The sequence below is a fragment of the Pristiophorus japonicus genome, unplaced genomic scaffold (assembly GCF_044704955.1).
Source record: "Pristiophorus japonicus isolate sPriJap1 unplaced genomic scaffold, sPriJap1.hap1 HAP1_SCAFFOLD_35, whole genome shotgun sequence".
NCBI classification, from domain to species: Eukaryota; Metazoa; Chordata; class Chondrichthyes; family Pristiophoridae; genus Pristiophorus; species Pristiophorus japonicus.
Window position 1 is genome coordinate 4332321 of NW_027253324.1, and position 26079 is coordinate 4358399.

Genomic DNA, 26079 nt, shown 5'->3' on the forward strand with positions numbered 1-26079 from the left:
ACAATTTCTTTTGCTCAATTAAAGAAATGCTAACTGAAGGAACTCCATAATTGAATCATTTCTTCTCTGCTCTGCAAGTGAACTCTGAAACCATAAACCATTTTACACACTGTGCTTTCGGGGTCTGGGTCAAAATGTTCATTGCTGATAACATCAACAGGAGAGTGGGGAAACAGTGAGACTGACTTTAGAGCAAGGGTCTGGTTATTGTGAAACACCAAAGAAAATAGCAATTCTGGAAGAATAACATCGAAACGAAATGTGAGCTGACAACCTGAAAGAAGTGTTGAGGCAGAAGGTTAAATGCTGCATCCCTTTCTGCAAAAAATTGCTTTCACAAATATTTCAATGTCCGAAACGGCACAAAGCAAAAATGTTCCTTTCAAAGTCAATAAACACCTGAATTTCCGCACCCCGCGAATCTCCTGAATCAGACGCCTCTAGTTTTGCCGACTCAATCCATGTCCCTTTGCAATGTTGTGCTCCCACCCACACTATGAAATGTGCCACTAACTTATCGAATCATGGAATGGTTACAGCACGGAAGGCCATTCGGCCAATCGAGCCCGTGCCGACTCTCAGTGAGTCCCACTCCCCCGCCCTTCCCCCGTAGCCCTGCAATTGTTTTTCCTTCAGACACTTATCCAACTCCCGTCTGAAAGATAAGATTGATTTTTCCTCCACCGCCCTTTCAAGCCGTGCATTCCAGATCCTAACCACTCGCTGCTAAATGGCCATCTCCTGTTCCTATGTGTAAAGTCTGGGAAACACGAGATCAATTCCTGCCACACTCACAGCCTTCCTAAATATAGCAGCGTCATTCTATTCTCGGAAAACAAGCTCCTGAAGTATCGGCCAGCTGTGTAGGTTAAAGCTCTGGTTATATTCCTGAGATTACCTGAACGGTAGCGTTTCTGTAGTGTAGCGGTTCTCACGTACGCCTTACACGCGAAAGGTCCCCGGTTCGATCCCGGGCAGAAACATTATTTTGGAGACTATTTTTGCTGTGAAATAAATTGAACAAAAGTCGCCCCAGGTTCCTTGTCACATGAGCACTGAACATTTTAAACCAGTCTCCTAAATGCAGAGTGTGTAAAGTCAGATAAGGAGAAAACTTCATCAATGATTCAAAATCCTCGAATGATTAAAGTTCAGTTATTGAAGTTTCCACTGACCCTCAGTAACAATACTACAAAACAACGCTGTCGGTTAATGAATGGGGAATAAAACAAATAATCTTCACCCATCCCCATCCCCCGACACACAGTTTAATTCGTTGCATGTCATTATTTCTAAGATTTTGAATGAAAGTGTTACTTTCTGAATCCGGGCTCCCTCTGTGAGCGCCGCACCACTGAACCAGCAGGAAACACATTAAATAGTTGACCACAATTGCTGACATTTCTTAAGCTTTTGTCTTGTGTTTTTTCAGCTCTTCGTCCGTTTCAGCTCCTGACTGCGGATATTGCTGTGATTAAACCTGAACACAATGCAATTTCTCACAGACCCTGCCTCGGTTAATACCAGCAGATCTAAGCCACATTACAAACCCATAAAAAAATCATTAGTTATTAGCTCTTCCCAGGTCCAGAGCTCAGAGGGTTATTGTCCATCCCTGGAATGCAAGCTACCTCGGACCCGGGCCAAAGCTCCCCGTACACCGAGCACAAGCTGAGGAAAACCCCGGGGGAGATGATATCCTGGTGTGGGGGGTTACAGGGCCGTCGTACCCTTAAATAATACCTCACTGCTCATCTGAAAGCTGCCGGAATGTGCCTGCCTCAGCCGTGAGTTTACACTTGTTTATTTATAAAAAGAGAAGCAACTATCCTCATTCAGCAGATATAAGGCAAGATATCATCAAAAGAGGTTTTTGGACATTTTAAGTGATGTGTTTAATGCTTCAATCCTTTTTGTGTTTGATTCCCACCCCCTCTCTGGCTGTGCCTGCACTGAGCTTACCTCCTGGTAAGGTTGTTCTGAACTTACAAAAGTGGGCACTTACTCCAGCCGAAGTTAGTTTGTTTTAAGTATTCACTGCCGAAACTTGCAAAACATGCCTTAGTGGCTGGACACGCCCCTTTTTGAAAAAAAATACCTTACCTGAAGCCAACCTCAACGAACTCAGTTGAACTGGAGCAAACTAATATCCGAGAATTGCAATTTCTAACATTCTCCAAAGTAAACTAGTTGCTCCAAAAAACGAGGAGCAACTCCACCCGAAACTTGGGCCCTCAGTGTGGGACAGAAGTTGTTTAAGGTGAGCCAACACAAATTCCCGATCAGCACAGAGGGAGCTCACTGGTCAGCTCCCCTCTGTTGGGGCTGTTGTACCAGAAGTTTCTGTAAGGCAATAAACGGCAACGCCTCGGCGCGAATTCAACGGTGGGCACTCATGCTGGCGTCCTACGACTATACCATAAGGCACAGACCAGGCACAGACCACTGTGCCGACGCGCTCAGCATGCTACCCCTGGCCACCACGGAAGGGTCTGACGAACAGGACTGTGAGATAGTCATGCCAATCAATGCCTTTGAGTCCACAGGTTCGCTCATAACAGCTCACCAAATCAGAGCCTGGACGGCCAGCAACTCCACGTTATCCTTATAAAAAAGATGTGTCCTAACCGGTGACTGGGCAGAGGCTCGTGATGCCTGCCCCGAGCAATTAAAACCCTTTCACAGGAGCATGCATGAGCTATCACTACAAGCAGACTGCCTGATGTGGGGCAGACGAGTAGTCATGCCTCTGCGAGGCAGAGAGGCATTTGTCCGGTAGCTCCACCGCGAGCACCCGGGGATCGTTCTCATGAAGGCCATAGCCAGATTCCACGTCTGGAGGCGTGGTATTGACGCGGACTTGGAGCTCTGCGTCCGAAGGTGCACTATTTGTGCCCAGCTCAGCAATGCCCCCAGGGAGGCTCCACTGACCCCCTAGCCCTGGCCTACCAAACCGTGGTCGCGGGTGCACATACATTATGCGGGCCCATTCATGGGCAAAATGTTCCTCGTAGTAGTAGATGCATTTTCAAAGTGGATCGAATGCACCATTTTAAACTCGAGCACAACCTCCACCACTTTGGAGAACCACACGTGAAATGTCCCCGGTTTGAACCCGTGTAGAAACATTATTTTGGAGACTACTTTTGCTGTGAAATAAATTGAACAAAATTCGCCCCAGGTTCCTTGTCGCATGAGCACTGAATATTTTAAACCAGTCTCCGAAATACAGAGTGTGTAATGTCAGATAGGGGAGAAAACTTCATGAATGATTCAAGCTCCTTAAATGATTCACAAAAGAACATAAGAAATAGGAACAGGAGTCGGCCATTCGGCCCCTCGATCCTGCTCTGCCATTCAATAAGGTCATGGCTAATCTGACCATGGACATTGAGTTAACGGACTCGGGGGCATGTTCCCTCTCCCCTGAGAAGGTTCACGTTCTAGAGTCCAGCCTCTAAAAGGCACCACTCTGTGCACAGTACTTGCCGGGTTTGAGTCCTGAGTGATGAGTCATCTGCCTAGAGCCACAGTTCGAGGTCATGAATGCTTGGCTCATGGAGATGGCCTTCTGCAGTGTGACTGTGGTATCTGCTGACAGTTGCTTATGAAGAAGGCCCTCGTTGCCGATTCCGATGACAGAGATATCTCGCAGTGCTTCAGTGAGGTGGTCACCAAAATCCCACGGTGCCGCCAGCCTCCTGAGGTCTGTAGCATATTTCGTAATCTCCTGGCCTTCGGGCCGTCGCTGTGTATAAAACCGCTCTCTGGCGGTGAGGATGCTCTCTTTGTGCTTGAGTTGTTCTTGGATCAGTATTACAAGCTCCTCGTTGTCTTCATTGGTGCCAGCAAGTCCCTGACGAGGCCACAGACCGTGGGCCCACAATTGGTTCGCAGGATAGCTCTGTACTTATCAGCCAGTGTGGCCGGGTCGTCACCAGCCAGGTCGTTTGCTGTGAAGAAATGGACAAGCCTCTCCACAAAGGCTTCCCAATCATCCCCCTCAGCAAAATGCTGCAACGTACCAAGGTTAGCCATTTTCGTGAGAAGATCCGGAATCTCGTCGCCAATTGTTATACCTTCAGATGCTCTGATGATGACTCTACGAGACAATGTGTCATTTATTGATAACCACAGAGTGAGGATCAGACCTGGTGGCCTGCCTTTTACACTAGGCCAGGCACACCTGTACAGGTAAGCTAAAAGTCTCCCAATGCAGTGCCATCTGGTGCACACCTTGTAATATTACAAGCAGTAACCATGTAGAACAAATGACAGGTGTCACTGTGGAACAATTTCTCTCACTCAAGTTTAGACACACTACCGTGGGCGCCACGAGGTCTAGGTAGCTAGCCATTGACATTCAGGTTCATATATAAATATATATAAATATATTGACATGTATCGTATCTGTTCTCTGGTGGTCAAGGGGTTAAGACCTGGGGCACTAACCTGGTTTCCATCCTCGATCAATTCATCGCATAAAAATAATTGAGGTCTGTGAGACGATTAATAATTGCTGTAATCTCCATGAATACCAATACTTTCTGTGATAGACTGAGCTTACAGACTATCTGGCTTCCCCTGCCCTTTGCCGGGCACGTGTTCGGTGTTTAATTTTGTAAACTGGTTGATATGGCTGATCGCGGGGAGACGGTAGGAGCCTCTGCGGCCCCACTGAGAGTCTGTGGAAGTGAACACGGTGGCTGGGTGATCCGTGACATTTCTGTAAATGTCAGCGGAGGAGAATGATTGAGAACTTTCAGTGTGGGACAGAAGTTGTTGAAGGTGAGCCAACACATTCCCGATCAGCACAGAGGGAGCTCACTGGTCAGCTCCCCTCTGTTGGAGCAGCTGTACCAGAGGTTTCTGCAGTGCAGTGGTTATCACGTTTGCTTTACACGCAAATGGTCCCTGGTTCGATCCTGGGTGGAAACATTATGTTTAAACTTGCTGTGGATGAACAATCGGAGGCGAGTTTAGTCTCCCTGCAAATGCTGCCTGACCTGCAGAGATTTCCAGCATTTGCTGTTTTTATTTGCTCAGGCAAAAGGGCTCCCTTATTCCTTAATTGCTTTTTATTTCACTTTAATAAATAGATAACTTTGAGTGAGAGAAAACGGATCCACCGAGGACCTTTCGAGAGTGAGGCCAACGTGATATCCGCTGCAATGCAGCCCATCAAAGGGCGAGAAATCACTGAATATAAAGGAGGAGCTCACCAATATCAGGGGCAGTGCAGTCTGGTCAATGTCAAACCCTCCTTTCTTATTCAGCAGTGGCATGAACGGGAGTCAGACGTCACAAAGTTTAATTAAAGACACAAATACAAGGAACACTCCAAATCTTTTCAGTGTAAAATTCTTTCACTTTATTTGAAATCCTACTGCGTTGAATCTGAAAATACGCATAGTGGGATTTTATCTTCACTACTGATTGTATTTTGTGCGCACGGTAGGAATAACCGGTGCTGTTAAATTTGAGAAAAGTTGCCCCAGATTCGTGGTGTCATCGGCAATGAAGAGTTTGAACCAGAAAGCTAAAATACAGTGAGTAAAATGGGATATGGGTTTCGAGTTAAGATGCAAAGCACAGCACAAATGATTGAAGTGTGGAGTGTCCCTGGCTTAGCATTTGTTTGAATGTGTAAAAGAAGGTGAGGTGTTATTAATGATGCTTTCCTATGAAAGCAAGAGAAAAGTTTTCGAACAAACCATCCGGTTACAGTCAGGTGAGCGCTGCTTGTGATACCTGGTGGAAATGGGCGAGGATTTTAAAGCCCCTTGTATTGCAGAATCGTCATATAGACGAACATCCCTTAACTAATGCGTAGACCTTGTGGTGCAAAGGTAGTGTGCCTGACTTTGGATTAAAGGGTTGCGTGTTCAAATCATGTCGGGGTCACTGTTCTTTTAGCAATTGCTGTTTCACAATAACCAGACACTTGCTGCAATGTCTCTCTCACTGGTAAGTAGTGGTAAGGTTGGTGACAGCATCAAACAAGAAAGAAGGGATGTGTGCAGTGGTGGTACAGCAGTTATCATGGGTGACTTTCATCTACACAGTGATTGGGCTAACCACATGGCAGTAATGTGGTGGAGGAGGATTTCATGGAGTGTGTTATGGATGATTTTCTCAACCAAGAAGGGAGCTGGCCATCCTTGACTGGGTGATGTGTAATGAGAAGGAACTAATTAGCAATCTTGTTGTGCGAGACCCCTTGGGGAAGAGTAACATAACATGGTAGAATTCTTCATTAAGATGGAGAGTGTCACAGTTAATTCAGACACTTGGGTCCTGAACTTAAGGAAAGGTAATTTTGACGGTATGAGGTGTGAATTGGCTAGAATAGACTGGCCAAGGATACTTAAAGAGTTGACGGTGGATAGGCAATGGCAAATATTTAAAGATCACACGGGTGACTTCAGCAATTGCACATCCCTGTCTGGAGTAAAAATAGAACGGAGAACGTTGCTCAACCGTGGCTAACAAGGGAAATTTAGGATAGTGTTAAAACCAAGGAAGAGACAGATAAATTAGCCAGAAAAAGGAACAAACCTGAGGACTGGTAGAAATTTAGAATTCAATGGAGGAGGACTAAGGGTTACATTAGGAGGGGGACAATGGATTATGAGAAGAAGCTTGCTTGGAACATACAAACTGACTGGAAAAAGTTCTGTAAAGATGAACAGTAAAAGATTAGTGAAGACAACTGTAGGTCCCTTGCAGTCGGATTCAGGTGAATTTATAACGGGGAACAAAGAAATCGAAGACCAATTGAACACATACTTCAGTTCCGTCTTCACGCAGGAAGACACGAATAACCTTCCAAAAGTACGAGGACACCGAGGGTCTAGTGAGAAGGAGGAACTGAAGGATATCCTTATGAGGTGGGACATTGTTGGGATTGAAGGATGATACATCCCTGGGGCCTGATAGTCTACATCCAAGAGTACTTAAGGAAGTCGGCCTGTAAATGGTGGATGCATTGGTGATCATTTTCCAGCAGTCGATTGACTCGGGATCAGTTCCTATGGACTGGAGGTTAGCTAATGTAAAACCACTTTTTTAGAAGGGAGGGAGAGAGAAAGCGAGTAATTATAGACCGGTTAGCCTGACATCAGTCATGGGGAAATGTTGGAATCAATTATTAAGGATGAAACAGCAGCGCATTTGGAAAGCAGTGACAGGATCGGTCCAAGTCAGCATGGATTTATGAAAGGGATGGATTTATGCTTGACAAATCCTCTGGAATTTTTGAGGATGTAACTAGTAGAGTGGACAAGGGAGAACCAGTGGATGTGGTGTATTTGGACTTTTAAAGGCTTTTGACAAGGGTCCACACAAGAGATTGGGGTGCATAATCAAAGCACATGGTATTGGGGGTAATATACTGACGTGGATCGAGAACTGGTTGGCAGACAGGAAGCAGAGAGTCGGGAATAAAGGGTCCTTTTTAAAATGGCAGGCAGTGACGAGTGGAGTGCCGCAGGGCTCAGTGCTGGGACCCCAGCTCTTTACAATGTACATCAATGATTTGGATGAAGGAATTGAGTGTAATATCTGCATGTTTGCAGATGACACTAAACTGGGTGACGGTGTGAGCTGTGAGGGGTACGCTAAGAGACTGCAGGGTCACTTAGACTTGTTAGGTGAGTGGGCAAATTCATGGCAGATGCAGTATAATGTGGATAAATGTGAGGTTATCCACTTTGAGGGCAAAAACGTGAAGACAGAATATTTTATGCATGGTGGCAGATTAGGAAAAGGGGAGGTGCAACGAGACCTGGGTGTCATGGTTCATCAGTCACTGAAAGTTGGCATACAGGTACAGCAGGCAGGAAAAAGGTAAATGGTATTTTGGCCTTCATAGCTAGGGGATTTGAGTACAGGAGCAGGGAGGTCCTACTAGCGCTGTACAGGGACTTGGTGAGGCCTCACCTGGAATATTGTTTTCAATTTTGGTCTCCTAATCTGAGAAAGGACGTTCTTGCTATTGAGGGAGTGCTGCGAAGGTTCACCCGACTGATTCCCGGGATGACTGGACTGACAAATGAGGAGAGACTGGATCAACTGGGCCTTTATACATTCGAGTTTGGAAGGATGAGAGGGGATCTCATCGAAACATACAAGATTCTGATGGCACAGGACTGGTTAGATGCGGGTAGATTGTTCCCGATGTTGGGGAAGTTGGAGCAGGCTCGAAGGGCTAGATGGCCCACTCCTGTTCCTAATTCTTATGTTCTTATAGCAATTCTGGAAGAAAAACATTGAAACGAAATGTGACCTGACACCCAGAAAGAAGTTTCAGGCAGAAGGTTAAATGCTGCATCCCTTTCTGCGAAAAATTCCTTTCCCAAACATTTCTCTGACCGAAACGGCACAAAACAAAAATGTTCCTTTCAAAGTCATTAAACTCCCGAATTTCCGTGCCCCGCGAATCTCCTGAATCAGATGCCTCTACTTTTGCCGACTCAATCCATGTCCATTTGCAATGTTGTGCTCCCACCCACACTATGAAATGTGCCACTAACTTATCGAATCATGGTATGGTTACAGCACGGAAGGCCATTCGGTCCGTCGAGACCGTACCGACTCACAGCGAGTCCCACTCGCCCGCCCTTTCCCCGAAGCCCTGCAATTGTTTTTCCTTCAGACACTTATCCAACTCCCATCTCAGAGATAAGATTCAGTCTGTCTCCACCGCCCTTTCAAGCCATGCATCCCTGATCCTAACCACTCGCTCCTGTTACTATGTGTAAAGTCTGGGAAACACGAGATCAATTCCTGCTACACTCACAGCCTTCCTAAATAGAGCACCATTATTCTATTCTCGTAAAACCAGCTCCTGAAGTATCGGCCAGCTGTGTAGGTTAAAGCTCTGGTTATGTTCCTAGCACCATGTCAATCGCAGTGTTGTGGTTATCACGTTCGCCTAACACGCGAAAAGTCCCTGGTTTGAAACCGCATGGAAACATTTTGAACATTGTTCAATTCAAATATAAAAAAATGGAATAATTGACATTAATGGTTCAATATTAACAAAGTTGGTGTTTGTTTCTGCTGATGTTAATAACCCTTCAACTAGGCTGGAGTTTAATATTTTGATATTTCAAATAACAGTGTTGATATTTGATGTCTCCAAGATAAGAGAGGCTAATTGATGTCCTGTTTCTGACTACTCCATTTTTGATCGGAGCGGAGGAGCGGTGAGAGATCGGGGCCCAGGAGCGTCGTGATCGGTGCTCAGGAGAGGCGAGGGACCAGGGACAGCACGGGCCAGCCCACACTGCGATCTATGGATAGTCGGCGCATGTGTACACACTAGGTCCATGCAGCAGAGCTTGGTCTATGGTCTTCTTGGGTAATCCTTGCCACTGAACCAAGACCTCACCCATGAACCAAGACCTCGCCCCCGTGTGGTGGCTGGTGTGCAACGGTCACCCCACGTTAAAACAATCCACCCACAAGCATCTTCCACCCTTCAGGATGTAGTTCGGGACCTAGATTGTCAGATCCCTCATCGAAACACCTGTAAACTCATCGCTTTTTCGTGTGGAAACAAGTCATCCTCGATACGAGGGACTGCCTAATACTATACTATGAACAAAAATGCAGTGTCTCACAGCCCTGTTACACTGGCTGGTTTCTCCGTACAGTTCTGTACACACTCAAACTCGACACAGTGTCTCTCACTCCCTCCCGTTTCCAGCCCTGACGGTGCAGAAAGCCCCTCTCAAAGCTGCACGTTCCGGCTGCTTTCAGTTGAGTTGTGAGAGATTATTAAAGGATCCTGCATCTCCGCCTCGCTTGACAACAGCAGATTGAAGCCGAAAACAACCCATCGACTAATCACTCGTCCCCAGCTCCAGAGGGAGTGAGGCCGGGACTGTCATGTATTCAACCAGCATTGTAACCCATGTATAATCTGACCTAAATTATGCACTGCGAGTATATTGACCACTAGGTGGCGAACTTGTGGGAGACAATCCTAACCTGGATCTTCAGGTGTAAAAGGGGAAGCTCCACCCACTTCCATCATTTGAGTGCTAAGGAATAAAGGACAGGTCACAGACTGACCTTCTCTGAAGCATGGGCCTCGTGTGCATTTACACTGTATAGTAAGGACGTATCAATGGCGACGAGAAACTGGGATTTAAACCACGCGAGCATGGCCACTAGCTGAACTGACGAGAGGTACTGTGTTAAGCAATGGTTGGGACAGAGATTCAACATTGTTAAAGCATCACACACTTCTCCAGGCAGCCAAGGGCAGTCAGGCATGCCCCAATATGTAGCCGAACCCAGAGGGGGAGTTCGACAGAGACAATGGCAAGCTGAACGGCGATTCACGTCATTGCAAGGGACAATGCGGCCATTAATGGGGCCATCAACACCTGTTAATGGTGCACTCAAGGACAATCACGGGGCAGTCAGTGACGATCGACTGGCAAGAGACATTTTGTTTCCAACAGCAGCTCATGTTGGAGGCGTGCATGCACACACTCAGCCGGAGTTTGCAGAGATGAGATAAATACCTGCAGAAATTGCAGAAATGGACACTGGGGATAATCGCTGGAAGCTAAAGTTCAGCGAGTTCAGGTGAAGCACGTATACAGTTCATACACAAGGACGCCACCGATAATGATGAAAGTGCTCCTCAATGGCATCCCAGTATCAGTGACGCTAGACACGTGGGCCAGCCAGTCCCTGATAGGTATCAAATAGCTCAAAAGGTTGTGGGCGTCCAAGGACAGTAGGCCAAAATTATTGCCGATTGACGCACAGCTGCGAACATACACAAAGGACATAATTCCGGTGCTAGGCAGCGCCATGGTAGTCGTGACCCACAAAGTTGGCTTGCTGTCATGAACTGGAAATGGGACGATGTCAATGCAATTTCCTCTGCGGAGCGAGTATCATGCTCACAGATCCTGGACAAATTTGACTCATTATTTCAACCCGGCATTGGCACTTTCATGGGGGCCAAGGTAGTGATTCACATAAACACGGACGCCAGGCCAGTACACCACAAGACCAGGGTGGAGCCGCAAGTGATGCGGGAAAAGATAGAAGGCGAATTGGACTGCCTGCTAAGGGAAGGCATCATATCGCCAGTCGAATTCAGTGACTGAGCGAGCCCGATTGTGCCGGTGCTCAAGGCGGATAGGTCGGTCACTTTATGTGGTGATTACAAGGCCACCAGCAATTGGGCGGTGGCAAACATTTTTCAAAATTAGACCTGTCCTCAGCTTACATGACCCAGGAGCTGGCGAGTGAGTCGAAGAAGCTGACCACCGTCACGACACACAAGGGGTTGTTTGAGTACAACAGATGTCCGTTCGGGATTCGCTCGGTTGCCACGATCTTCCAATGAAATATGGAAAGCCTCCTCAAGTCGATTCCAGGGATGGTGGTTTTTCAGGACGACATCCTCATCACGGATTACTATACTGAAGAAAACCTCCACAATCTGTAGGAGGTGCTATGCAGACTTGACCGGATAGGGCTGCGACTGGAAAATGCGAAGTGCGTCTTCCTAGCTCCAGAGGTAGAATTCCTGGGCAGGAGGGTAGCAGCAGACGGGATCAGCCCTACTGCCTCAAAAACGGAAGCGATCCAGAGAGCACCCAGACCCCGTAACACGACGGAGCTGCGTTCGTTCCTGGGGCTCCTGAACTATTTTGTTCACTTTCTTCCAAATTGAGCACGCTGCGAGAGCCGCTACACATGCTCCTACGCAAAGGTCGCGCATGTGTCTGGGGGGACAGCCAGGAAAGTGCTTTGAATAGAGCACGCAATTTGTTATGTTCCAACACACTGTTAACGCTATATGACCCATGTAAGAAACTTGTGTTAACGTGCGATGCGTCGTCCTATGGTGTCGGGTGTGTGTTGCAGCATGAAAATGCCAAGGGTCAGTTACAGCCGGTAGCTTAGGCCTCCAGAAGTCTGTCCCAGGCAGAAAGGGGCTATGGGATGGTAGAAAAGGAGGCGCTCGCATGTGTATATGCGGTAAAGAAAATGCACCAGTACCTGTTTGGCAGGAAATTTGAGCTGGAGATGGATCACAAACCCCTAACGTCCCTTTTGGCCGACAACAAGGCCATAAATGTAAACGCATCGGCCCGCTACAGAGGTGGGCACTCACGTTAGCCGCCTATGACAACACAATTCGGCACAGACCGGGCACCGAAAACTGCGCCGATGAAATCAGCAGGCTCCCACTATCCTCCACTAAGGGGGCAACCGAGCATGTTTCTGAGATGGTCATGGCTGTTGAAGCTTTCGATAGCGAAGGCTCACCCGTGACAGCCCGTCAGATTAAAGTCTGGACAAATAGAGACTCGCTATTGTGTCTAGTCAATAAATGTGTCCTGAATGGGGACTGGGCAGCCACGTACAGGGCATGCCCTGAGGAAGTTAAACTATTCCACAGGCGCAGGGATGAACTCTCGATTCAGGCCGATTGCCTACTGTGGGGAAACCGCGTAAAAACCACATTGGCAGAGAGGTGTTCATCAGAGAACTCCACAATGAGCACCCGGGCATTGTCATGAGGAAGGCAATTGCCAAGTCACACATTTGGTGTCCAGGGATAGACGCAGATCTGGAACATTGTGTTCGCAGGTGCAACACGTTTGCCCAACTGGGTAATGCGCCCAGGGAAGCCCCCGTTAGCCCCTGGTCCTGGCCCACCAAGCCTTGGGCACGCATCCATGAGGACTACGCAGGTCCTTTCAAAAATGTTTTTAGTTTTAGTCGACGCCTACACCACAAGAAACATAAGAAACATAAGAATTAAGAACAGGAGTAGGTCATCTAGCCCCTCGAGCCTGCTCCGCCATTCAACAAGATCATGGCTGTTCTGGCCGTGGACTCAGCTCCACTTACCCGCCCGCTCCCCGTAACCCTTAATTCCCTTAGTGGTTAAAAATCTATCTATCTGTGACTTGAATACATTCAATGAGCTCGCCTCAACTGCTTCCTTGGTCAGATAATTCCACAGATTCAGAACACTCTGGGAGAAGAAATTCCTTCTCAACTCGGTTTTAAATTGGCTCCCCCGTATTTTGAGGCTGTGCCTCCTAGTTCTATTCTCCCCTACCAGTGGAAACAACCTCTCTGCCTCTATCTTGTCTATCCCTTTCATTATTTTAAATGTTTCTATGAGATCACCCCTCATCCTTCTGAACTCCACCGAGTAAAGACCCAGTCTCCTCAATCTATCATCATAAGGTAACCCCCTCATCTGCGGAATCAGCCGAGTGAATCATCTCTGTATCCCCTCCAAAGCCAGTATATCCTTCCTTAAGTAAGGTGACCAAAACTGCACGCTGTACTCCAGGTGCGGCCTCACCAATACACTGTACAGTTGCAGCAGGACCTCCCTGCTTTTGTACTCCATCCCTCTCTCAATGAAAGCGAACATTCCATTCACCTTCCTCATTACCTGCTGCACCTGCAAACTAACTTTTTGGGATTCATGCACAAGGTCCCCCAGGTCCCTCTGCACCGCAGCATGTTGTAATTTCTCCCCATTCAAATAATATTCCCTTTTACTGTATTTTTTCCCAAGGTGGATGACCTCACACTTTCCGACATTGTATTCCAGCTGCAAAATCTTAGCCCATTCGCTTAACCTGTCCAAATCTCTTTGCAGCCTCTCTTTTTTTTCTGCACAACCCGCTTTCCCACTAATCTTTGTGTCATCTGCAAATTTTCTGACACTACACTCTGTCCCCTCTTCCAGGTCATCTATGTTTCTTGCAAACAGTTGTGGTCCCAGCACCGATCCCTGTGGCACACCACTAACCACCGATTTCCAACCTGAAAAGCACCAATTTATCCCGACTCTCTGCTTTCTGTTCGCCAGCCAATTCTCGATCCATGCTATTACATATCATCTGACTCCGCGTACCTCTATCTTCGGAAGTAACCTTTTGTGTAGTACCTTATCGAATGCCTTTTGGAAATCTAAATACACCACATCCATCGGTACACCTGTATCCACCATGCTCGTTATATCCTCAAATAATTCCAGTAAATTAGTTCAACGTGATTTCCCCTTCATGAATCCATGCTGTGACTGCTCGATTGCACTAAGCCTATCTAGATGTCCCGCTATTTCTTCCTTAATGATAGTTGCAAACATTTTCCCCACGAGAGATGTTATACTAACCGGCCTATAGTTACCTGCCTTTTGTCTGCCCCCTTTTTTAAACAGAGGCGTTACATTAGCTGCTTTCCGATCCGCTGGTACCTCCCCAGAATCCAGAGAATTTTGGAAGATTATAGCCAATGCATCTGCTATAACTTCCGCCATCTCTTTTAATAACCTGGGATGCATTTCATCCGGACCAGGGAACTTGTCTACCTTGAGTCCTATTAGCCTGTCCAGCACTACCCGCCTAGTGATAGTGATTGTCTCAAGGTCCTCCCTTTCCACATTCCTGTGACCAGCAATTTCTGGCATGGTTTTTGTGTCTTCTACTGTGAAGACCAAAGCAAAATAATTGTTTAAGATCTCAGCCATTTCCACATTTCCCATTTTTAAATCCCCCTTCTCATCTTCTGAGGGACCAAGATTTACTTTAGTCACTCTTTGCCGTTTTATATATGGGTAAGCGCTTTTACTATCTGTTTTTATGTTTTGCACAAGTGTAATTTCGTAATCTATCTTTCCTTTCTTTATTGCTTTCTTTGTCATTGTTTGCTGTCGTTTAAAATTTTCCCAATCTTCGAGTTTCCCACTAACCTTGTCCACCTTATACGCATTGGTTTTTAATTTGATACTCTCCTTTATTTCCTTGGTTATCCACGGCAGGTTATCCCTTCTCTTACTGCCCTTCTTTTTCACTGGAATATATTTTTGTTGTGCATTGTGAAAGAGCTCCTTAAAAGTCCTCTGCTGTTCCTCAATTGTGCCACCGTTTAGTCTGTGTTCCCAACTAGTTTAGCCAACTCTGCCCTCATCCCACTGTAGTCCCCTTTGTTTAAGCATAGTGCGCTCGTTTGTGACACTAATTCCTCACCCTCAATCTATATTACATATTCAACCATACTGTGATCACTCATTCCGAGAGGATCTTTTACTAGGAGATTGTTTATTATTCCTGTCTCATTGCACAGGACCAGATCTAAGATAGCTTGCTCCCTTGTCGGTTCTGTAACATATTGTTTTAAGAAACAATCCCGTATGCATTCTATGAATTACTCCTCCAGGCTACCCCGTGCGATTTGATTTGACCAATCAATATGTAGGTTAAAATCCCCCATGATTACTGCCGTTCCTTTTTCACATGCCTCCATTATTCCCTTGATTATTGCCCACCCCACCGTCAAGTTATTAATTGGGGGCCTATAAACTACGCCCACCAGTGACTTTTTCTCTTTATTATCTGTAATCTCCACCCACAACGTTTCAACATTTTATTCATTAGAGCCAATATCATCTCTCACAACTGCCCGAATATCATCCTTTATTAACAGAGCTACCCCACCTCCTTTCCATTCTTGTCTATCTTTCCGAATTGTCAGCTACCCCTGTATGTTTAATTCCCAGTCTTCACCACCCTGCAACCACGTTTCTGTAATGGCCACCAAATCATAACCATTTGTCATGATTTGTGCCGTCAACTCATTTACTTTATTTTGAATGCTGCGTGCGTTTAGGTAGAGTGTTTAATACTAGTTTTTAAACCATGATTTTTTGTATTGACTCCTCCTGCAGGCCCTTTATATTCATACATATTTTCCGTTCCTATCACCTTGTGGTTTACACTTACCCCAGTGCTACTCTGCTCTGTTGCCTCCTGCCTTTTGCATTCTTTCTTGAGGTCCTGTTTATCTGTGCTCTCACCCACTCTAACTAACTCAGAGACCTCTCATGCGTTCTGAACACTCCTCGTATTGAGGCACCGAACTTTCAGGCTTGCTTTTTATTACACTTTGACCCTTTAGAATTTTGCTGTACAGTGGCCCTTTTTGTTTTTTGCCTTGGGTTTCTCTGCCCTCCACTTCCCCTCATCTCCTTTCTGTCTTTTGTTTCTGTCTCCATTTTGTTTCCCTCTGTCTCCCTGCATTGCTTCCCATCCCCATGCCATTTTATTTTAACTCCTCCCCAACAGCACTAGTAAACACTCCCACTAGGACATTGGTTCCGGACCTGCCCAGGTGCAGCCCGTCTGGTTTGTACTGGTCCCACCTCCCCCAGAACCGGTTCCAATGCCCCAGGACTTTGAATCCCTCCCTGCTGCACCACTGCTCAAGCCACGTATTCATCTGAGCTATCCTGTGATTCCTACTCTGACTAACACGTGGCACTGGTAGCAATCCCGAGATTACTACTTTTGAGGTCCTACTTTTTAATTTAGCTCCTAGCTCCTTAAATTCATCTCGTAGGACTTCATCACTTTTTTTTACCTAAATCGTTGGTACCAATGTGCACCACTACAACTGGCTGTTCACCCTCCATTTTCAGAATGTCCTGCACCCGTTCGAAACATCCTTGACCCTTGCACCAGGGAGGCAACATACCATCTGGAGACTCGGTTGCGGCCTCAGAAACGCCTATCTATTCCCCTTACAATCGAATCCCCTATCACTATCGCTGTCCCACTCTTTTTCCTGCCCTCCTGTGTAGCAGAGCCAGCCACGGTGCCATGAACTTGGCTGCTGCTGCCCTCCCCTGATGAGTCTTCCCTCTCAACATTACTCAATGTGAGGCCAACGTGATACCCGCTACACTGCAGCCCATCAAAGGGCGAGAAACCACTGAATATAAAGGATGAGCTCACAAATATCAGGGGCAGTGCAGTCTGGTCAATGTCAAACCCTCCTTTCTTATTCAGCAGTGGCATGAACGGGAGTCAGACGCCACAAAAATGAATTAAAGACACAAATACAAGCAACACTTGCAAATCTTTTCAGTGTAAAATTCTTTCACTTTATTTGAAATTCTACTGCGTTGAATCTGAAAATACGCATGTTGGGATTTTATCTTCACTGCTGATTGTATTTTGTGTGCATGGTAGGAATAACCGGTGCTGTTAAATTTGAAAAAAGTTGCCCCAGATTCGTGGTGTCATCGGCAATCAAGATTTTGAACCAGAAAGCTATAACACAGTGAGTAAAATGAGATATGGTTTTCGAGTTAAGATGCAAAGCACAGGACAAGTGATTGAAGTATGGACTGTTCCTGAGTTAGCATTTGTTTGATTGTGCAAAAGAAGGTGAGGGGTTAATTAATGATGGTTTCCCGTGAAAGCAAGAGAAAACTTTAAGAAGAAACCATACGGTGCCTGTCAGGTGAGCGCTACTTGTGATACCTGGTGGGAATGGACGGAGATTTTAAAGACCCTTGTATTACAGAACCTTCCTATAGAGGAACATCTCCAGCACGCTATGTAGGTCTCATGGTGCAACGGTAGTTTGTCTGATTTTAAATCCGAAGGTTACGTGTTTAAATCACGTCGGGGTTACTGTTCGTTCGGATATTGTTCTTCCAGAATTAATATTTCTTTTGCTGTTTGGCAATAACCAGACCCTTGCTCCAAGGTCTGTCTCACTGTTTCCCCGGTGTCAGGCAGAGAATATTTTTTTATTTAAAAAAATACTTTATTCATATAAAAATTTGTACAGTACATTCAAAAGCAGTTCAGTACATTTAGCTGCGGTCAGTAATCCCATACACTACATTTGGGTTCTGACGGCAGTTCCTGTCGATATATTCCCTTGCTTTTCAGTTCCAGTACAATTCGGTACAATACGGGATACCTTGTAGTACATTCAACAAATTACATCACACGTGTCACTGTGCAGTACATGGAATGGGTAACGGTACATTTACACTTTTTTTCAACGTGCATCACGAAACAGACCTTACATTGTACATGGTACTACAGATGTGTTTACAGATCATGGTGCTCCATGTACACAATAAAGAAGTTACAAGTACGGCCCGAGGGGAGTTTTATATTGATTCCTGCCCCGGGGTTTACCGTGTCAGAAGGGCTTTAAACTGTGGCCCTTCCCCACCCTGCCTTTAGGCAACTGCACCACTTTTAAGTGCGTCCCTCTGCACGTAATCCTGGATATTGGATTGCGCCAGTCTGCAACACGCAGAGGTGGATATCCTCTTGCTCTGGAAGACCAGCAAGTTTCGGCAAAACCAAAGAGCATCTTTGACTGAGTTGATGGCCCTCCAGCAGCAGGTGATGTCTATCTCGGTGTATGTCCCTGGGGACAGCTCGTCGAGCAAAGAGTTCTGTGTTGCGGAACTGCGTTCTCACGGCTGCGACCTGGGTTAGATTCCCGGTCAGGGAAATTGTACTTTTAATTCGAAACCTTGTAAAAAAAATAGTTCATCTATTTTACACATCTTTATGCATCTACTGTGTAAAAAAAATAGAAGCATTGATTTAAACATCATTTATTCATTCATAAAATTCTATTGTCATATGATATATTTTGGTCTGAGCATATGAGGAAATTTTCTCCCGATCACATTGGGTTTTATTCTGGTAATCTGGTGCTGAAAGTGGAGATGTTTCCGCAGTGTAGCGGTTAACACGTTCGCCTCACACGCAAATCATCGCCACCATCAGAGGCAGTCCCTCGGGATCGAGGAGGACTTGCTTCCACTCCCAAAGTGAGTCCTTTGATGGCTGAACAGTCCGATATGAGAGCCACAGATCCTGTTACAGGTGGGACAGACATACGTCGAGGGAAGGGGTTGTTGGGACTGGTTTGCCGCGTGCTCCTTCCGCTGCCTGCGCTTGGTCTCTTCATTATCGTTGCATCGAGCCTCAAAGAGCTCAACGCCCTCCTGGATGGACTTTCTCCAGCTCGGGCTGTCTGCTCCCAGGTGTCAGTGGTGATGTTGCACTTTACCAGGGAGGCTTTGAGGGTGTCCTTGTAACTTTTCCGCTGTCCTCCTTTGGCTCGTTCACCCCGAAGGAGCTCCGCATAAAGACGTAAACATAAACACATGCGGATTAGGGGCCGGAGTTTGCCATTCGGCCCCTCGAGCCTGGTCCACCATTGAAGAAGACCCTGTCAGTTCTTCAACAGCAAATTTTAACATCTGGGGCCGAGCCAACAGGCGCCTGGCTGCAATGAGTGATAAAAACGTGTGTTGGTCAGAAGCCTGGCTAGCTCAGTCGGAAGAGCATGAGACTCTTAATCTCAGGGTCGTGGGTTCGAGCCCCACGTTGGGCGATTTCTTTTCATTTCATGTTGCTTTCATGGAAAACCGATGACCGAAACGGCACAAAACAAAAATGTTCCTTTCAAAGTCATTAAACTCCGAAATTTCCAAGCCCCGCGAATCTCCTGAATCAGATGCCTCTAGTTTTGCTGACTCAATCCATGTCCCTTTGCAATGTTGTGCTCTCACCCACACTATGAAATGTGCCAATAACTTATCGAATCATGGAATGGTTACAGCACGGAAGGCCATTCGGCCCAACGAGCCCGTGCCGACTCTCAGCGAGTTCCACTCCCCCACCCTTTCCCCGTAGCCCTGCAATTGTTTTTCCTTCAGAAACTTATCCAACTCCCGTCTGAAAGATAAGATTGAATTTGCCTCCACCGCCCTTTCAAGACGTGCATCCCAGATCCTAACCACTCGGTGCTAAATGGCCATCTCCTGTTCCTATGGGTGAAGTCTGCGAAACACGAGGTCAATTCCTGCCACACTCACAGCCTCCTTCAATATAGCACCTTCATTCTATTCTCGTAAAACCAGCTCCTGACGTTTCGGCCAGCTGTGTCGGTTAAAACTCTGGTTGTATTCCTAAGATTACTTTGCCCACAATGATTCTGTAGTGTAGCGGTTGTCAGTTTTGCCTCACACGCGAAAGGTACCCCGTTCGAGCACGGGTAGAAACATTATTTTGGAGACTATTTTTGCTGTGAAATAAATTGAACAAAAGTCGCGCCTGGTTCCTTTTCGCATGAGCACTGAACATTTTAAACCAGTCTCCAACATACAGAGTGAGTAAAGTCAGTAAGGGGAGAAAACTTCATCAATGATTCAAAATCCTTACATAGTTAAAGTTCAGTTATTGAAGTTTCCACTGTCCCTCAGTAGCAATTCTACAAAACAACGCTGTCGGTTAATGAATGGGGAATAAAACAAATAATCTTCACCCATCCCCATCCCTCGACACACAATTTAATTTGTTGCATGTCATTATTTTAAAGATTTTGAATGAAAGATTTACTTTCTGCATCCGGGCTCCCTCTGTGAGCACCGCATCACTAAACGAGCAGGAAACACATTAAAGAGTTTACCACAATTGCTGACATTTCTTAGCTTTCTTCTTGTGTTTTTTCAGCTCTTCGTCCTTTTCAGCTCCTGACTGCGGATATTGCTGTGATGATACCTGAACACAATGCAATGTCTGTCTCACTGTTTCCTCGGTGTCAGGCAGAGAAAAGCCTGCTGCCCTCATTTATTTCATGTGACAGGACACAAAAGTTCAAAATCAACCTGCAAGTGGCCACACGCAGCACTGAATAATCAGGATGGCCTAGCGGTCTAAGGTTCTGTGTTCAGGTCACTGTCTCCTCTGAAAATGTGGGTTCACGTCCCCTTTCTGATATATTTTTTGAACCAAAAACTAATGTGCGATAAAATGGAACAAGAGCAGTCCGGTGTGCATTGTCACATGATGCAAGCTACCTCGGACCCGGACCAACGCCCCATCAACGAGCAACTGCTCAGGAAAACCTCGGGGGAGAGAATATCTCGGTCATTGGTCCTTCCAGTAACACCGAACAAGTGTCCGGTCTGAAACATTCCAGAGTAATAACTTGCAACTGGAGTATCTAGCAGTCAGGATGGCCAACCGGTCTAAGGTGCTGTGTTCAATTTACAGTCTTTTCTGGTGGTGTGGGTTCAAATACAGCTCTTGACATTCAGTGTTTTTAATTACAAACTCATTTGGTTGGACACCACTCTCAAGTGCTTTGGGAGATCCATCGAACTAAATAAAATGACCCCACTTCAATGACAAACAACGATATCAAATTTACTTCTCAAACCGGGAATCGATCCTGGGTGGCTGTTGCGAAAGGAATGGTTTTGTGAAACATTGAAATGTGCCCTCTAAATATCTCGCACTGCTAATTTAAAAACACGGTTATAATTTGTTTCAGTGCAAAAGAAGGCAGGCTCGAAGGGACAAAGGGCCTACTCCTGTGCCTGGTTTTTGTGTTCTTATACAGAACAAATGATCAAATGAACAACTCTCCCTCAGTTCGCATTTCTTTCATTGTGCAAAAGAAGATTGTGGGTTCATTAATGATGTTTTCCTGTGAAAGCACCATAAAAGTTTAAGGAAAATAATTCACCCAACATGGGGCTCGATCCCACGACCCGGAGATTAAAAATCTAATACTATGCCGACTGAATGAGCCGGGCCTGCTAAAGTTGCATCTTCCTGTCGCTGATTGCTGCCAGGCGCCTGTTGGCATCGCCCCGTGGGTTTTCTCGAGCTTCATACCACGAAACCGGTTTTCCTGAATTTCAAGGCTTGGAAGGAGATCAATCATCCAAAGCCGTATCATTAACCACAGCTGTGCAGTCAATTTTCTGATCGCAAAGTTCTTTCAGTCCTTGTCAATATCTCTTGTCTATTTGCCGGTGTTTCCCGATTCTGTCAGTCTCTCTGGCTCTCTTTAGTTATGTGTCGTCACCTGCAGGTTGATTCTCGATTAATGCCTGTGTTTGTGTCTTCAACAACAACAGGAAATGTTTCTTATATATTTCTTACATCTCTCCAATGCCTTGATATCCTTCCTAAATTGTGGTGCTCAGAACTGTAAACAGTTCTCCAACTGAGACCTAAACCGGGATTGAAAATGTATGGTATAACTTCCTCGCTGCTGTCCTCCATTTCACGACATATAAAGCCAAGGGCCCTGTATTCTTTTTAAACAACTTAGCAACTTATCTACCCAGCTTCAAAGATTTATGTGTGTAAATCACTCAATCCTTCAACTTCCCTTTTAACATAATACCATTTAGTTTATGTTTTCTCATATCACCTCCCTTTGTTTCCCAGACCTTACACACAGGTACAGGAGGAGGCCCATTAAGCCCCTTGAGCCTGTTACACAGGAACAGGAGGAGGTCCATTCAGCCCCTTGAGCCTGTTACACAGGAACAGGAGTAGGCCCATTCAGCCCCTCGACCCTGTTGCACAGGAACAGGAGGAGGCCCATTCAGCACCACGAGCCTGTTACACAGGAACAGGAGGAGGCCATTCAGCCCCACGAGCCTGTTACACAGGAACAGGAGGAGGCCCATTAAGCCCCTTCAGCCTGTTACACAGGAACAGGAGGAGGCCCATTCACCCCCTCGGGCCTGTTACACAGGAGCAGGAGGAGGCCCATTCAGCTCCTCGAGGCTGTTAACAGGAACAGGAGGAGGCCCATTCAGCCCCTCGAGCCTGTTACACAGGAACAGGATGAGGACCATTCAGCCTCTCGAGCCTGTTACACAGGAACAGGAGGAGGCCATTCAGGCCCTCGAGCCTGTTACACAGGAACAGGAGGAGGCCATTCAGCCCCGAGAGCCTGTGACACAGGAAAAGGAGGAGGCCATTCACCCCTCGAGCCTGTTACACAGGAACAGGAGGAGGCCATTCAGCCCCTCGAGCCTGTTACACAGGAACAGGAGGAGGCCATTCATCCCCTCGAGCCGGTTCCGCCATTCAATGTGATCGTGGCTGATCTGTGACGAAACTCCATATACCCACCTTTGGCCAATATTCCTTAATAATTTTGGTCAAAATGCGATGTAAAATGAACAACTGACCCCGCACCAACTGCCCTTTGCAGAAGGGAGTTCCATTCCTCTCCCACCATGTGTGTGTAGGAATGTTTCCGAATTTCACTCCTGAAACGTCTGGCTCTAATGTTTAGACTACGGCCCCTAGTCTGGTACTCCCCAACCAGCGCAAATCATTTCTCTCCACCTAATCTATCTGCTCCCTTATTATCTTGAAAATGTTGATCAAATCACTGCTCGACCCTGTAATTTCCAGTGGGTATAATCTCATATCTTAATTTAAACCTTGGAATCCAGGTATCATTATGGGAAACCGACACAGTGCTCCCTCCAAAGCCAATATAGCCTTCCTAAGGCAAGGTCAGTGAAAACTGAATCAAGGGACGGGTCTTACTCGATTTAATCTGATGGTTTCCAGCAGGCATTTGGAAAGGTCTCACACATCATCATCATCATCATCATAGGTGGATCCTCGAACGAGGAAGGCTTAATTCCAGATGTGTTAACAGGTGTTTCAATGAAGGACCCGATGTTGCAGTCCTGAACTCCAATCAAAGGGTGGAAGATGCCTGTGGGTGGATGGTTTTAATGTGGTGTGACCATTGCACACCAGCCACCACACGGGCTTGACAGAGCGAGGTCTTGGTCCAGTGGCAAGGGTTAACGAGGACGGCTGGAGACCTGCTCTGCTGCACGTCATAAAAACCCAGGTCGCCGTTTGGTGCATGGGCAGGAACATCGGCGGGACCCAGGTACAGCGGAGGAACTAGAAGGTCAGTGTGGAGGAACGGTGAGAGATCGTGGTGGAGGAACGGTGAGAGATCGTGTTGGAGGAACGGTGAGACATCTTGGTGGAGGAATGGTGAGAGATCGTGGTGGAGGAACGGTGAGAGGTCGTGGTGGAGGAGCGATGATAGGTCGTGGTGGAGGAGCGGTGAGAGGTCGTGGTGGAGGAGTGGTGAGAGGTCGTGGTGGAGGAGCGGTGAGAGATCGCGGTGTTGGAACGGTGAGAGGTCGTGGTGGAGGAGCGGTGAGAGGTCGTGGTGGAGGAGCGGTGAGAAGTCGTGGTGGAGGAGTGACGAGAGGTCGTGGTGGTGGAACGGTGAGAGGTCGTGGTGGAGGAACGGTGAGAGATCGTGGCGGAGGTGCGGCGAAGGTTAAACACAAGGGATGTTGGCAGAATTCAAAGTTGAGGCAATGTATGTGTTGTGTATCTGTAAAGCATGCACTCCCATGTTCTGCCAGCAGGGAGCTCATCCCCTGAAGTCCCAAGGGATCCCAGCACTACTTGGGAGCACTGTATGTAAGCCGGCCCCTAAGGCGAGCTTCTCACTCTGGAGTGTCTTATGAAAGACTGAGGTCACTCTTACTTTAACCTCCCTGTGTGCAGCATCATCTGTGTTAGGACCACAATAACTGGCGACGAGAATACGAATCGAACACAAACTTGCAGCAAACTGTTGCCATCCTGAAGAAGTTCTCAGAGGGTGAGGACTGGGAATCCTATGTCGAATGGCTCGACCAGTACTTTGTAGCCAATGAGCTGGACGGAGAATGAAGTGCTGCAAAAAGGAGAGCGGTCCTCCTCACATTCTGTGGGGCACTGACCTACAGCCTTCTGGCTCCAGTGAAACCCACAGATAAGTCGTATGAGGAGCTGTGGACACTGGTTCGGGAGCATCATAACCCGAGGGAGAGCGTGCTTTGGTGAGGTATCGGTTTTACACGTGCCAGCGATCTGAAGATCAGGAAGTGGCGAGCTACGTCGCCAAGCTAAGGCGACTTGCAGGATAATGTGACTTTGATGGCTACCTGGAGCAAATGCTCAGAGACTTTCTTGTACTGGGCATTGGCCACGAGACCATCCTACGAAAGCTTTTAGCTGCAGAGACACCGGCCCTCAGTAAGGTCATTGCGATAACACAGGTATTTATGTCCACCAGTGATAACACCAAACAAACCTCTCAGCACACAAGTGCTAGCAATCTTCATAAATTAAGTGGAAATGTGTTTGTCAGCAGACATGTACAGGGCAGAAACCACGAGTCTGCAACTGTCAGCAGGCCTCAGGTGACCCAGATGACTCAGAGTCCCCAACAAAGGATGAATGCAAGGCAATTTGCACCTTGTTGGCGTTGTGGAGGCTTCCATTCAGCCTATTCATGCCGCTTCAAAGGGTATGTTTGCAAGAGCTGTGGAAGAATGGGGCATCTCCAACGGCCTTGCGAAAGAACTGCAAGCTCTGCAATACCTGCTAACCACCATGTGGCAGAGGAAGATCGGTCCATGGTGGATCAAAGCAATTTAGAGCCTCAGATAGAGGAAGCAAATGCTGAAGTACACGGGGTGCACACTTTATCGACGAAATGTCCACCTATAATGCTAAATCTAAAATTGAATGTCTTACCCATAACCATGGAACTAGACACTGGCGCTAGCCAATCCATCGTGAGGAAAAATATGTTTGAGAGACTGTGGTGCAACAAGGCATTCAGACCAGCCCGAAGCCCCATCCACACGAAACTGAGAATGTACACCAAAGAGCTTATCACTATCCTGGGCAGCGCCATGGTCAATGTCACCTACGAGGGCACGGTGCACAAACTGCCACTCTTGATTGTCCCGGGCGATGGCCCCACAGTGCTTGGAAGGAGCTGGCTGGGCAAAATCGGCTAGAACTGGGATACCATCCGAGCGCTATCACATGACGATGAGGCCTTATGTACCCAGGTTCTGAACAAATTTCCTTCCATTTCTGAGCCAGACATTGGAAGCTTTTCCGGGGCGAAGGTGCGGATTCACTTGGTCCCAGAGGCACGACCCATTCACCACAAGGCGCAAGCGGTACCACACATGATGAGGAGAGAGTGGAAATCGAGCTGGACAGGTTGCAACACGAGGGCATCATCTCCCAAGTGGAGTTCAGCGAGTTGCCAGCCCGATTGTTCCAGCAAACAAATGTGATGGCACGGTCAGGGTTTGCGGCGATTACAAAGTAACTATAAATCGTTTCTCGCTGCAGCACCAATACCCGCGACCGAAGACAGACGACCTATTTGGCGCGCTGTCAGGAGGCAAGGCGTTTACCAAGCTTGACCTGACTTCGGCCGACATGACGCAGGAGCTGGAGGAGTCTTCGAAGGGCCTCACCTGCATCAACACGCACAAGGGACTATTCATCTACATCAGATGCCCGTTTGGAATTCGGTCGGCTGCAGCGATCTTCCAGAGAAACATGGAGATCCTACACAAGTCAGTACCACACACGGTGGTCTTTT

General features: G+C 46.9%; 2 non-coding genes across 2 annotated transcripts; both read left to right on the forward strand.

Annotated features, from left to right (window-relative positions):
- Positions 1-910: 910 nt before the first annotated feature.
- Positions 911-983, forward strand: trnav-uac (transfer RNA valine (anticodon UAC)). The gene has a single exon. It is a non-coding gene; the product is annotated as a tRNA-Val (tRNA).
- Positions 984-19148: 18165 nt separating this feature from the next.
- Positions 19149-19221, forward strand: trnak-cuu (transfer RNA lysine (anticodon CUU)). Its single transcript has one exon. It is a non-coding gene; the product is annotated as a tRNA-Lys (tRNA).
- Positions 19222-26079: the final 6858 nt, after the last annotated feature.